Raw genomic sequence first — 14,867 nt, 5'->3', positions numbered from 1 at the left:
CAACTCCTTCAGTCTATCTTACATATTTAGATTTCTTTTTATTTTTGCTTAAATATAGATTACTCCAACATCATCACTGCTGATATTAATCCATGTAAAAAATAGTCTTAGCAATGACAAAGATTTTCTCCCAGCTGGTACAAATTCAAGGCTGTTATTCTATCTGTACTAATCTGGGATAATTTAAATGTTTACTCTGGTATATTCTTTTAAAATTTAGGGACAAAATTTGAAACCATCTGGGTTGTCCAGTTTTTAATAATGCAATTACTATCCCCAAAAATCTCTTCTACTTGCTGCTATTCCCAGTAAATATTTTGTCCTTTTAGATTTTTTAAGAAGATATAATAGGGGCTGGGGCTGGGGCTAGGTCTGGGGCTGGGGCTCAGTAGTACAGCACTTGCCTGACACACATAAGGCACTGGGTTGATCCTTAGCACCACATAAAAATAAAATAAAGGCATTATGTCTACCTACAAATATATATATATATTTATCATATATATGATATAATTATCATAATATATATATCATATATATGATATAATTATCATATACATTTGATATAATATATTGTGAGTATAGAAGAATCATCCAGTGGAAATGTTCTAATAGCTACATAGAATGATTAGCCAAGTAGCCAAATCCCAGGCTGGCATCAAAAAGCCTGATTCCACACTGGGGGAAAAAACAGTAGCTAATGAGAGACTCATTCAACACAGTAGAACTGTGGTGCTATTTCTTTGAATTTGTTATTACAGTCACTATTATGTCCCAATAATATCTGTAGCCCTCTCTTCCAACATAAGCACAGTTTTCTTGACTTACAATAGTCTAAAAATTAGGTTCATCATTAGGATAACATAATACATCTTTATATCATTTCTTTAAATTGTCTTTACTAGCAATACATTGGGAGAACTAAGTTATGGAGTTATTGTAATAATCATCCCTAACCTCATGCACACTATTATTGTAGTAAGAGAACCATAATAAACTAAGTCAGAGATGTATACCTATAACCAGTAAAGAAGAAATATACCACAGAACTTATCAGATGAATATAATATTAATCATGCAAATTATTGTGCTGCTTCTGCCCTTTGGCAATTTATACCATACTCAGCAAGAAAGGGGAAACCATTTGGAATGCTCAAGTTGCTGAGTATCCAAAAGTAAGACAGTGTGAATGACATTCTGAAACTACTACCCGTCCTGTAGCCATAAACTGTATAAACTCAAAATGGTTACCCTTACCTGAGATGTGAACGGAGGAAAGAGATAACCCTACTGGTTGAGAGGCTAAAGCATTCTTCAAAGGCATCTGGTCTTGGCTCCAGACATAGCAAATACCAGGAATTAATGGAATAAGTCAATGAGGTCAGTGAGTACTATGGTTTTTGGGGTTTGTTTGGTTTTTTTTTTGTGTGTGTGTGTGTGTGTGTGTATATGTGTGTATATGTGTATGTGAGTTGCTGTAATTAGTTAAGTAGTTCGAAAGATGTTTATTTTGATTCATAGTTCTGAAGGGGTTACATCTGCTGATGGACTTGCTTGCAGAGCCCTGAGGCAGCATGAGGCACCATACAGCAACAAAGAATGCCAAAGAGATCTAGTCAAACTGGCTTTTATAACATAACCACTCTCAAGACCACATATGCACCCATTAATTCACTAATTGCACAATTAGACTAATCCATTCATGAGAGCAGAGACCTGATCATTGAGTATTTTTAATACATCCTAACAAATAGACTATGGGAACATTTGGCCCTGCCTCAGAAATATCATTCCACTATTCGTATCTGCATGGATCATGTTCATCCACTCCAAACTCCTCTCCACACATGGCATCATTTAAGTAGATTTTTTAAAAATCTGCAAGTAAGCTTTCAAATCATTCTGCTTATTTTTAGTCTAATACATTGACTTATTTTTAGTCTAATACTGCAATGTTTACAGCCTGTGTTTCTAGGTCTCTATGTTCATCTCAGTGACCAAGGAAAGGGAAAGATCTTTAGGTTATAAGTTAAAGAATTTGATGGACAAGAATTTGATGCATAGATTAAATACTTTGAAATACCTTCCCCTAACACACAAACTTCCACAAGGAATGAAGACATTGGGCTTCACTTTCCATTTCCTAATGCCACACTCAATTGCCTCTGTTTGAAAAAAAAATGACAAAAGAACCAGAAGAGTACAGTTTTTCTGAAGCAGCTCTATGAGACAGCCATTGGGGCAGCTCAACATAACTGTGGGAGAAAATATAGTATCTAGGGGCAAAGCCAGTGACTGCAGACTGAATATTGGGTCTTGCCATAGGATTAGACAAAAATGAATTTGGTTATCAAACTAGGAACTGACATTTGGAGGTTCATCAGTCACAATCCCCTTCAGTTTCCAAAGCATAGCCAAAAAATGTGGGCAGGGCTGGCAAGGTGATGTTTTGTAATATTCTTCTTAACTTTTGTGAAGCTGATGTAAATAGCTGTACTCAATAAAACTGAGTTCTTGGTTTATTTAGCAAAGACACAAAAACTAAGCCAATGCAAGATGATAAAGAAGTAACACAACCACAACCTCTCAGACTTACCAAAGTTCCAAAATTGGGACACAGAGCTCTACGTTGCTCAGTATCCAATATGAGATTAATTTGTTTTCTATAGACTGAATGTTTGTGTCCCTTCCATATTCCCATGTGGAAGCCTAATTCCCAGTGGGATGACATTTGGAGAAAGGGGTCTTTGGGAGTTGATTAAGTTATTAGGGTAGAGTCCTATGATAAAAGAAACCCCAGAAAGCTCCTTTGCCCCTTCTACCACATGAGTATACAGTAAGAATACAGGTGTCTAATGTGGGGGGAAAAAAGAACCACTAAACATCATTGATGAAAATAAAAATAAAACAACTATGGAAAAAAAAAAGAAATTGTGGTACACACACGGAAACACACAATGGAATTCTTCTCAGCCATAAAAAAAAAGAATGAAATTATGGCATTTGCTGGTAAATGGATGGAAATGGAAAATATCATGCTAAATTAAATAAACCAAACTCAGAAACTCAAGAGAGAGAGAGAGAGAGAGAGAGAGAGAGAGAATGAATACAGGTGTCTATGAACCAGTAACTTGACCATCACCATACACTGAATCTGCCAGTGCCTTGATCTTGGACTTCCCAACTTCTATACAGTTAGAAATTAAGTACTTGTTATTATAAAGACACACAGTTTATGATATTTTATTTATTTAGGCCAAATGGACTAAAACAGTCATAATCTAAGGCTGATCAAAATATTACACTCAGGCATGGAAAGTAAGTAGAAAACATTTACGAAAGTGGTAGACCCTTGGAAATGGGAGACCAGGTCATTTTTTGAACTCTATATACATTTTTGGAACTCTTTATAAAGAGATAGTAAGAAACCCTTCAGCAAACCTTAGCCCAGAGCAGTAGCAGTACTGACGTACCGGGCATCCCTGGGAAAGGCTGGATCACTGGTGCTGTGATAAGCTCTGCCTACCACGAGAAGGACTAGCTTTTACAAAGGGGAAAAGGGTACAGGAGGAGAACTTTCTGGCAAATGTTAAGGTCCATTGGCCCCAGGCCACCAAACAATTTACATCAAACAAAAAGACACTCTTTCTGTCACACTCTTACCTGTGTGTGGTGTGTAATAGATTTCTTTCATCTGAATTGAAAATCTCCCTGAATGGTTCCAGATATGCCTGACCAGCTATCAGCAAATCTGTCTATTACACAGCATACTACTCCTCTCTGACGTGGAGGTGCTGCAGGGTCTTCAGAGACAAAACTCGAAAACCCACAGCAAGCAATAACAAGAGCATGTCTTCACTCCTTATAGATTTTAATATTAACAAGCTGCCTTTCTTCTCAAATGTTCTATAAGGTACATTTTTTCCCCATAACAACCAAAGTTTAAGCCAGGCAGCCAGTTTGCTGAAGTCATGTTTTTTTGTTGTTGTTTTTTTTTAATTCAGCAAACACTGAGCACCTACTTTTTAAGCCAGGCATTTTTTAGGAAACATCTTTTAAAAACAGCATAAATCTAAAAATCAGATGGTTCTTAGAGCTAAAGCCTTCCAGAATTTTGTTGTTTTGGAGCTGGAAGAGCTGGAGAATGTTAGGAACAGATGGTTTCAAAAAGATATCCAAAACAAGGTGCCCCAAGAATAAGAATGTGATTGTTCTTACTATCTCTTGCCTAAAGCATCTCAGTAAATTCCAAAGTAGTGCCTCTACCTCCTATTCATTGTTTCCTCTCAAGTCTATTCTTCTCATGCTATCACAGTCATCTTTCTAAAAACTTAGTATTTTACTTCTTCTTTTCCAATAATCTTATAAAGCATCCCAATTTCTTATTATGGACTCCCAAGTCTTTTCTAATTTGACTCTGACCCATATTTTCAACCTCATCCCCCTTCTCTGCAAAGGCTAAAATATCTCCCCCAAGCTGTAAACTCGAAGTCTGGGAAATGCTATTAATTTTGTTATAACTTCATATTGTCTATAGTAGCTGGGACAGTAATACAGTAACTCATTCCTAGAACAGTCTCGCCAAAACCCCCAAAGAACCATTGGCTGAACTCTGATCCCTTAAATTAGGAAGCATCCTCTTTGTGATGAACAGTGGGATTTTTAAGAAAACTATTTAGAATTTTATTTGTGCTGCAATAAAGGAGGTTTGAGCCAGTATTTTAATAAATAACATAAAATCTCCTGAGAATAAGCAGTGACCAAAAACCCTACCTAATCTACTCCTACTCTGGGTTGTGATATGCAGTGATTCAAAATGGACCCCAGTGTCTTGTACAGTCATTGCTCCCTATTTGCTGAGATAGCCATAAATAAAGTTGCAAAATAGGCAGCCTGGCTTAAACTTAGAAGAAAAGGTGAAAAATGCTACTTTCCTTTCTAGCATGCCCACCCCTGGCCTGGACCACTTCTTTCTGCTCTGTGCCAGACTTTCCATACTGTGCACCAAGCATCATAGTTCACCTTCTCTGACCAGTGTAAATCACATTCCCTCAAAGCCCTACTCCCAACTTGATAGGACTTTTGGTCTCAGATTTTTCCCTGTAGATTATGCATCCACACCATTTGCTTTGGAATATCATCCCACTATGAGTGAAATATGCCCTCCTGTCCCTTTGATATTGGCCTTGCTTTGGACAATGAATGTTAGTGGATGTGACATGAGCAGAGACATTAAATGTGCCTTCATATTCTGGCTTGTGTTTTTGTGCTCCTGTGATTTGTCATGAGAAAAATAATACTCACAGATAGCTACTAATCTAAGGAGAATGAGAAAATGGAGGTATCAGACATAAACACAACTGACCCCAGTCAAACCCAGCAGAGCCACAGCTTATTTATACACAGCACCATGAACAAAAATAAATAAATCTTTGTCTTTGTCAGACAATGAGTTTTTGAGATGGTCTGTTACACTGAATTATTAGCAATAAATCAATATGCTATATATTATCTAATAAATTAATTTTTATCAAAGCAATTAAGTCAGTATTACCCTCTATATGCCATTTTTTAAATCTGTAAAATGGAAGTAAGAATAGCCTAACTCAAATGGTTATAACAAGAAATAAATGAGATAACAGTCGTAAAGCCCTGAGGCAGGGAATGGCTCAAAGCAAAGCACAATCATATAATTTTGAGGTTGTGGTCATTTTTTAAAAAACATTTGTTTCTTTTTTGGGACAGTTTTAGGTTCACAACAAAATTGATAGAAGAATACAGATATATGCAATATGTCCCCTTCCTCCCACAAATGCACAGCCTCCTTGATATCAACCTCCCCCCTTAGAGGGACATATTTGTTACAATTGATGGGCCTAACTTAATGTCTCATTATTGTCTAAAGTCCATAGTTTACAACAGGGTTCTCTCTTGGTATTACGAAATCTATGGGTTTGAGTAAATATACAATAACATGTATCCACTATTATAGTATCAAAAAAAGTTGTGTTTTTGTTTTGTTTTGTTTTGCTGTCACTATGCTAAAAATCCCCTGTGCTCCACTTATTCATCTCTTCTTCCCCCAAAAAACTCAAGTAACCACAGATCTTTTTACTACCTCCATAGTTTCACCTTTTCCAGAATGTCATATAGTTGAGGTCATATATTATACAATCTTTTCAGATTAGCTTCTTCCACTTAGTAATATGCACTTGTTTCCTCCATGCCTTTCAAGACTGATAGCTTTTTTTCTTTTTATCACTGACTAATATTCCATAAACTGGATGTTCCTCAGTTTATTTTTTCATTTTCCTATTGACAAACATAGTGGTTTGCTTCCAAGTTTTGGCAATTATGAGTATAACTCTATTAACATTCATGAATAGATTTTTGTAAGGACATAAATCTTCAACTCTTTTGGATAAATGCCAAGAAACATGACTACTGGTTCATTTGGTAAGAATATGTTTAGCTTTGTAAGAAACTCCCAAACTGTCTTCTAAAATAGATTTATTATTTTGTACCCCCAGGAGCAATCAATTAGACTTCCTGTTGCTCCACATCCTCACCAGCATTTGATATTGTCAGTGTTCTGGATTGTGGGCATTCTAATGAATATGTAGTGATATCTCATTGTTTTTTTTCCTAATGACATATGATATGGAGTATTCTTTTATTTGCTTGTTTGCCATCTGTATATCTTATTTGGTTAGGTGGCTTAGGCCTTTAGCCCACTTTTTAAATGTAATGTTTGTTTTCTTATTATTGAACTCTAAGAGTTCTTTTTATATTTTGGATTTATCAGATATATCTTTGCAAATATTTTCTCTAAACCTGTGGTTTGTCTTTTCATTTTTGACAGTATGTTTCACAGAACAGAAATTTTTAATTGTTATTAAATCCAGTTCATAAATTCTTTCTTTTATAGATCATGTGTTTGATGGTATATTTAAAAGTCACTGCCAAGCCAGGCACGGTGGCCCACGCCTATAATCCCAGCAGCTTGGGAGGCTGAGACAGGAGGATCATGAGTTCAAAGCCAACCTCTGCAACAGTGAGGCATGAAGCAAATCAGTGAAACCCTTTCTCTAAATAAAATATAAAATAGGGCTGGAGATGTGGCTCAGTGGTTGAGTGCCCCTGAGGTCAATCCTCGATACCAAAAAAAATAAATAATTAATTAATTAAATAAATAAATAAAAGTCATTGCCAAAACAAGGTCATCTAAATTTTCTCCTATGTTACTTTCTAGGAGTTTTATAGTTTTGTGTTTTACATTTAGGTCTGTTATCTAAGTTAATTTTTGTGGAGGATATAAAACCTATCCCTTTATTGCATATGAATATCCAGTAGTCATTACTTAATTAATGTTTTACTTCCCAACCTTATTTAGGTTTTCAGATGTTTTCTTCAAATATTATGGACTTTCTAAGAATAGCTCCTAACTGAAAGACTTCTAGGTACTTTCTGCCCACTAATAAGCCACTGGGCAGCAGTGCCTATTTGGGAAGACCTGGAAGGGTAGAAAAATTTAGGGATGGATGGCTGAAAAGAAAAGAAACACAAGATAATTCCTTAGAGAATTTAGGAAGCAAAATATACTTGGGAGAACATTCAGGCCAAATAGTCTACAATTAAATTAGTAATGTGCCTAAAACCTCAGAACTAGCTGGGTTCCTTTCTAACCCTGCCCTAACTGAAAACAGCCAAAATAAGCCTTAATACATTCTTCCTAGCATTATGAATTGTCTTCCAATGAAACCTCTGATCTGAATTTCAACTCTTTAAAGTAGACCACTGAAGGAAGCATTACTGTATCCTAGAAACATATAAGGACTTGGTCAGAATTATCACAGTCTCCTTCCTAAAGAAATCTATTTCTTTTATTAAATCTTGAATAAATGTAACTGTCAAAATGATTACAAAATAGAGTTCTATATGATCTAGCAATCCACTAGTGGGCATATATCCAAAGGAAATGAAATCATTTTATCAAAGAGATACCTGCGTTTCCATGTTTATTACAGCACTATTCACAAAGAAAAAGGAAGGATATGTAAAGTACTATGCTAGGAGACTTACAACACCATGAAGAAGGTGCAGAATCAGCTTCATGAACATGTGAAAAGTGCAGTCAGAGCACTGCATTCAGAAGCATGTTGTGCTTGGTGAAAAGCTCTGCCATGGGCTGGGGTTGTGGCTCAGTGGTAGCGCACTCGTCTGGCATGTGTGAGGCACTGGGTTTGAGCCTCAACACCACATGAAAATAAAGTAAATAAAACAAAGGTATTGTGTCCATCTACAACTAAAAAAAAATTTTTTAAAGCTCTGCCATTAGAAATCTTAGAATTCTTATTAATTTTGTTTTCTTTGAGTGTCTGATTTGTAAGTGAATTTAAATAGGACAACACAGCATGCATATAAGCAGAGTAGAACAGTTTATGTGTCCACTGTAACTTGGCTTCCATAACAGGCTTCTTTCGCTTGAACTCCAATCATAGTGAGTCATAAATTTGTGCTCACACTCCATACAACAATTTGGCAACTGGGCATGATGAACTTATATTTGAATTGACAATTTCAAATTCATGGACATATTAAGCTGAGAAACTAGATCACAGATTAGTGAAAAGAATACTAGAATTAGTTTCCTAAAATAGTTTTCCCAACTTTGCAATAATTTGTGATATGTGAATTGGGTCTTAACCCAAATCTTTACTTCATACAATTTTATGTAGGCAAGAGTCGAAGCAGTAGATTCTGTCTCCAGCTTGTCATTTCCTTTGGACCTTTACCTAACTGCAATACTTGCATAAATTTTACCACTTATCTTTATACTGTCCAGTGCCAATATATGTTTTTGTTTGCAATATAGAATCGTAAATGCAAATACAAGAGTATTTATGGACTTGGTCAGAATTATCACAGGTTCCTTCCTAAAGAAATCTATTTCTTTTATTAAAACATATGACTAGTGAGTAGTATCACTGACAGATTGGACGATTCATGTTTTACTTTTGAACCAGGACTTGCTTAGAACATAGAAAGAAGGTAACTATGTTTTAGAAAACACAAACATCCAGGAAACCCTATTATATCCTTTTTACTCATGTTACTTCCAATACCACTAGCCCTGAATATGATGACTTTGGAAAAAGGGGAAAGATAAGAAAACACACAGTTTCCTTTTCATTTCAATCCTCTCTTAGTACCCGTAAGCTGGTGAGAGTTTTAGGGAGAATATGTACATACAAAGAAGTAAAATAAAAAGTTTTGTGTAGTTCACACCACATTCTGTTAAGCATGAAATATATATATGCATGTGTGAAACATAAAATTCCACTGATTCCACATGTGTTAAATGCCTTTATATTTGCATTTGTAATTATTTATTGCAAACATATATTGGCACTGGACAATATAAAGATAAATGGTAAAATTCATTCAATTATTGCAGTTAGGTAAAGGTCCAAAGGAAAGGACAGCTGGAGACAGAATCTATTGCTTTGACTCCTGCCTACATAGAATTGTATGAAGTAAAGATTTGGGTTAAGACCCAATTCACACATCACAAATTACTGCAAAGTTGGGGAAACTATTTTAGGAAACTAATTGTAGTATTCTTTTCACTAATCTGTGATCTAGTTTCTCAGCTTAATATGTCCATGAACTTTAAATCTTCAATTAAAATATAAGTTCACCATGCCCAGTTGCCAAACAAGACCTTCAATTCTCTCTCAAACCCTCTCTTTTCTAAATCCCACATACTTCTAAGTTTCATATATTGAGTTACATAAAAGTATTAATTTTATACTGTGTCATTATTATCAACCAGATAAACTAAGGAATTATACTATTGTGAATGCAATCCCAATGTTTCTAATGAATTTTACCCTCTTTTTACCTGGTTATTCCATAGCATGCTATTCCCCCATAGGATCTTGACCTCTCACAATTTAGCTTCTGGCTTCAGCAGATATTTTTCTAGATTCTCAGTAACAGCTTCTAGGCCTTCTCTCCCACCTTCCCTAGTTGCATTTGCAAAATCTGAGTCAGCAGCTATATAAACTCAGAGTAAGAGGGATATAACTATCTGCTGCCAATAAATGGTCAATGAAAAAGCTATCTTTTTACCATACCTGCAGGAAATATTGAGTTTCTAAAACCTGAAAGTATAATTAGGACAAAGATCCTTCTTTTTTATCTTCTGGAAGACAAGTCACCACACACACACACACACACACACACTACTTATGTATAACATATACATTTATATATAAACTCATTTGCTTTACCCATAGAATTATGGAATTGCTGCCATAGCTAGAAATGCAAAATATTTGTGTCAAAAATTTTATCACAGCAACTCTTCCTTTAAGATTTTCAGAGACTTGAATATATTTTATAGAGATTCCAGATACAGACACAAATATTGCTGTCAAGAAAATTTCCTCTAAGAATGATGCAGCAGAGATGTTACTGTCAGAAAGACAATGAATTCTTCAATGATAATAATTTCTGTAATATAGTCTTGAGAGCATAGGAATAACACTATATAAATATTCTTATTCAAATAACTTGAGAATACATGCATAAACATAAATTGTATTTATAGATTTAAAATTATACTACATCAAGTCCTAAAAATATTATTTTTGCTCTTTTAAATCCATGGAGTCTCACTGCTAACCATAGAGAGAATAAAATGAAAAATGGAGGACACAGAGACATACGATCACGGGCTTTCTTTCAGACCAAACATAAATGTACTATATCATCACAAGGTATTTTTAAATAAGCAGAGAAATTATAACTCTACTTGTACCAAAAAAAAAAATTTGTTCATCTGGTCTCCATAGCTCAGGAGTTAGGGAAAAAAATCCCACATGGAAAAAAAATAGTGAAAATGATGGTTAGTTTATTATTATGGTTTAAATATGAGGTGCTTGCTAATAAAGAAATATTCAGAGGTAAAATGATCTAACTAGAATGGACTGACTGTGTGGTAACTGTAGGCTGTGGAGGTGTGCCCAGAGGAGGTAGGTGAGTGGGGGCATACTCTGGAAAGTTGCATCTTCCCTTCAGCCCCTTCCCTCTGTTTCCTGATCCTGCTATGAACTGAGCAGCTTTCCTGCACTGAGCCCTTCCTGCATAATGTGCTGCCTCACTTAGGACTTGGAGCGATGGAGTCGGACATCTATGGATTCTGAAATGGAGTCGGACATCTGTGGATTCTGAAACTTCTGAAATGGTGACCCCAAATAAACTTTTCATTCTCTAAGTTGTTCTTGTCAGGTATTTTGATCCCAGCAATGAAAAACTAACCAAAACAGCTATTAACCTGACTATATTAAGGATTTCCTAAAGAACTGTTAAAGCATTATTTGGGGGGAATATCAGAATGCCACAGAAGTAATTTTAAAAATTGCCACTTCAACCTTGCTCTGTCTTGGATTACTAGCAATGAAAGGATTCCAGTCTCCATATCATGACACTTAAGGAGCCCATTAAGAAGTTCAAGTGAGGAGAAATTAAGGCCTACAACCATGATCTAGAAACAGCTTTCCAGCCATATGCACAAACAACCACTTGGGTAGCAAATCCTCAGCCTCCATCAAGCATTAGGCTGACTGCAGCCCTGGCTTATATCTTAACTGCAACATCATGTGAGGCCCCAAGCTAGAATCACCCAGGTAAACTGCTTCTGAATTTCTGACCACAGGAACTTTAATTTAATAAATGACCCTTATTTAAAGTGATAAAGTTTTGGAGTGATTTGTGATATAGCAATAGATAACTAATACACTGGACTTCTAGGTCTGATAGGTAAAGGTTCTGACACAAGACATCTGTGTCTTGATGAGATCCGAAGGAATATATCTTTTGCTTTCCAAGTTAATAAACTCCATTTTATCAAGTCACTGGAAGGGGGTGAATCTCTAGATCAATAATACCCTCTAGATAGCAAACTCAACAACAGCATTATTCTTAACCAAAAATAACAATTTATTGGATCTGGGGTTGTGGCTCAGTGGCAGAGTGCTTGCCTTGCACATGTGAGGCACTGAGTTCAATCCTCAGTACCACATAAAAATAAATAAACAAAATAAAGATATTGTGTCCATGTATAACTAAAAACAATTTTAAATACAATTTATCAACTTATAATGGGAAGTAGACCAGACATTGCTCAGAAGTTAAGTATATTTAAGAAGTTGAGTTAAAATTCAATGGTTATTTTTTAAACATAAAATCAGAAGAATCACTGGATAGTCTCACAGAATATGTCCACAAAGCTGTAAGAGCTACAAATAAAATCTTTTCTTAAGTGTAGTAATATTTCTGTCAAAATAACTAGTCATTAGAATCAAAGTACCCTCTTCAAAGGCTACCCCAGATATATTGACAAATGATTTGCCATCTGACTTCCCTGGTCCAATAATCATGATGTTGGGGGAGTAGCTCAGTAGGAGAGCGCTTGCCTGGCATGGGCAAGGCCTTGGATTTGATCCCAGTATTGCAAGAGAGATAGAGATAGAGATGATAGAGATAGAGATAGAGATAGAGAAAGAGGGATAAAATAGGAATAGAAGGAGGTAAGAAAGAAAATCAAAGTGCCAACCAAAGTTTCAGATATTGCAATTTTACCTCAAGCCAGATGTTGCAGTCTGTCAGTTTGCAACTTACAATTTTCCTCCTGAAATACTAGGTCAAATCCTCATATTCCACTTCTTAGCCAAATCTTATGGTAAAAGTCTCACAGATAATTGATTCTATGTATTTATACTGATCTCTTTAACTTTAGAGAGGAACATGCCCTGCTGACACAAAATATGAGCTCTGAGGATACTTCAGACCTCTCACTCTGTCAACTCCCTGCTAATCACTGGCATGTTTCTCAAATCCACACAATATTATCTAGAGGACGCCCTTTTAAGAGAGCGATTAGGAAGTGATGCTTTCTGTAGCTAGCGACATACTTTTTTTTTTTCCCAAGGCACATTTAATTTAATATCAAGAGTGTAATACAAAAGGCCCCAATACAACGAAGGAACACATTCCCCCATTAACACCAGTGACAAAGCTCTTTTAACATGTGCCTGTTGAATGGGATGGGGATTCATAAAGTTCACTACTGAGAAAAAATAATGCAGTGAGTCTCATCATCACAGCCAATGCCCTTATACAATCTAGTTGTGAAATGAACGTTCATAACGCTTCACACAGTTTAAACCTGAAGTTCAATACCACACCTTCATGTCTGCACAGTCCTCAGTTGTCTGCAGTTTTTAAAACCATTCAAAGAACCATTGATGAAAACCACATTGATTTAAGGCTCCATTATGTAAGAGAGAGCCCTAAGCTAGATGGTTAAATATATGCTCTACTTGTACTGACAGCTATTATTTGATTTTCTCATGACTATTAAAAGTTGGTTCTCAGCAGAAAAACCTTTAAAGGCAATATCACCTCATTTGAGTTTTGACCCAGAAGTTCAACAACAATCATGAAGTCCACAGTCTTATTGGCAAAACTGATACACAGTGTCTCTAAGTCATTATGCTCAAGGCTAAGAGCGATGCATATTCCGTTTTTACATTTTACTGGAATTTTACATGTTCAATTCATGATTTTTAAATCTCTAGGTTTTCAATCCTCCAAACTGTCTGAAGACACAGTGTGCCACAGACTTAAGACTTCTGTTTCTCCCTCTATTTTCTTCAAACAGAAACATTTCTCAAGTGTCTACATGTTCTAGAAGGGGAATTTTTCGGAGGTGGCCTCTTCTTCGGAATAGTCCGACAACATCAGGCCTCAGAAGCAAAGGGAAGGGGAAGAAAAAAAAGCTGAAACACAAGGTTCATCTGGTAAGTTTTACATTAATCATTACAAGCTGCACGGTATAAGAATGTGGGTTTTTTTTTTTTTTTTTTTTTTTTTTGCTCAAAAAGTCTGAGTCTTGGTGTGGAAACGAGTACTTGGCTGTCCCACCACAGCTTTCTCGCAGTGGGACTGTCAGGGAAGTCTTGACTGGGGAGTATGATTTGTTTACCTATCAGGGGTAAACTTCCAGGCACTCAGTTCATTTTGGGCTTGTTCCAGTTTGTCTTTAGTCTGTTCCAGTTCGCCTTTCATTTTTAGGAAAAACAAGTTGATCTCTGGGTCTACCATTGTTGATCTCAGTTGGGCAACACTCGGCTGCTGGACTTGCTTGAGGTACTGAATTTGAGTAGTACACTCTTGCATCTCTTGTTCCTTCGTTGCTAGTCGCATTACAAGGATGTTTTCCCTGCGTGCAGACTCCTGCTGCTGTTGCTTTAGTTTCTCTTCAGACTCCCTTAAACCAGTTACGTCATTTGAGTTAAGATCTGTGTACTTGCCCTCCAAAGCTTGAACCGTAAGCTTCATATTGTTTCCATCTTAGAATTAACTCGTCTCTTGCCATAACTTTGAAGTCTGTTTCACTCAGTCGAACCTTTTTTGGAAGAGGTTCTTCGTTGGTCATCTTGAATCCTCTCCAGGCCCTGGCCGCGCGGGCGCCGCCAGTCACAAGGGCCGAGGCCCCGCAGCCGCAGCCCCGGAGCTCCCCTTTATTTGCGGGTCTCGCTGTCATACTTTTGAAGCAGTTGCCCCTAAATTAGTAAAGCCTGCAAGCATAGTGGTTTCTAAGGGTGTTTAATCAACAATAAAACCATAACTTTTTTTTTCTTTTCTCAGGTTGTTTTATTTTTTTTTAATTTTTTTTTATTGTTGGTCGTTCAAAACATTACATAGTTTTTAATATATCATATTTCACAGTTTGATTCAAGTGGGTTATGAACTCCCATTTTTACCCCGTATACAGATTGCTGTATCACATCAGTTAC

General features: G+C 36.3%; 1 pseudogene across 1 annotated transcript; it reads right to left on the bottom strand.

Annotated features, from left to right (window-relative positions):
• Positions 1-12,992: 12,992 nt before the first annotated feature.
• Positions 12,993-14,607, bottom strand: LOC308648341 (pre-mRNA-splicing regulator WTAP-like; annotated as a pseudogene). Its single transcript has 2 exons — positions 14,054-14,607; positions 12,993-13,816 (listed from the first exon to the last, which is right to left on the bottom strand). The product of its transcript is annotated as a pre-mRNA-splicing regulator WTAP-like (transcript).
• Positions 14,608-14,867: the final 260 nt, after the last annotated feature.

The sequence above is a fragment of the Spermophilus citellus genome (assembly GCF_964194105.1).
Source record: "Spermophilus citellus genome assembly, chromosome: 4".
Classification (NCBI taxonomy): Eukaryota; Metazoa; Chordata; class Mammalia; order Rodentia; family Sciuridae; genus Spermophilus; species Spermophilus citellus.
Note: the sequence above shows the minus strand (reverse complement) of the source record. Positions and strands in the feature narration are given on the sequence as shown.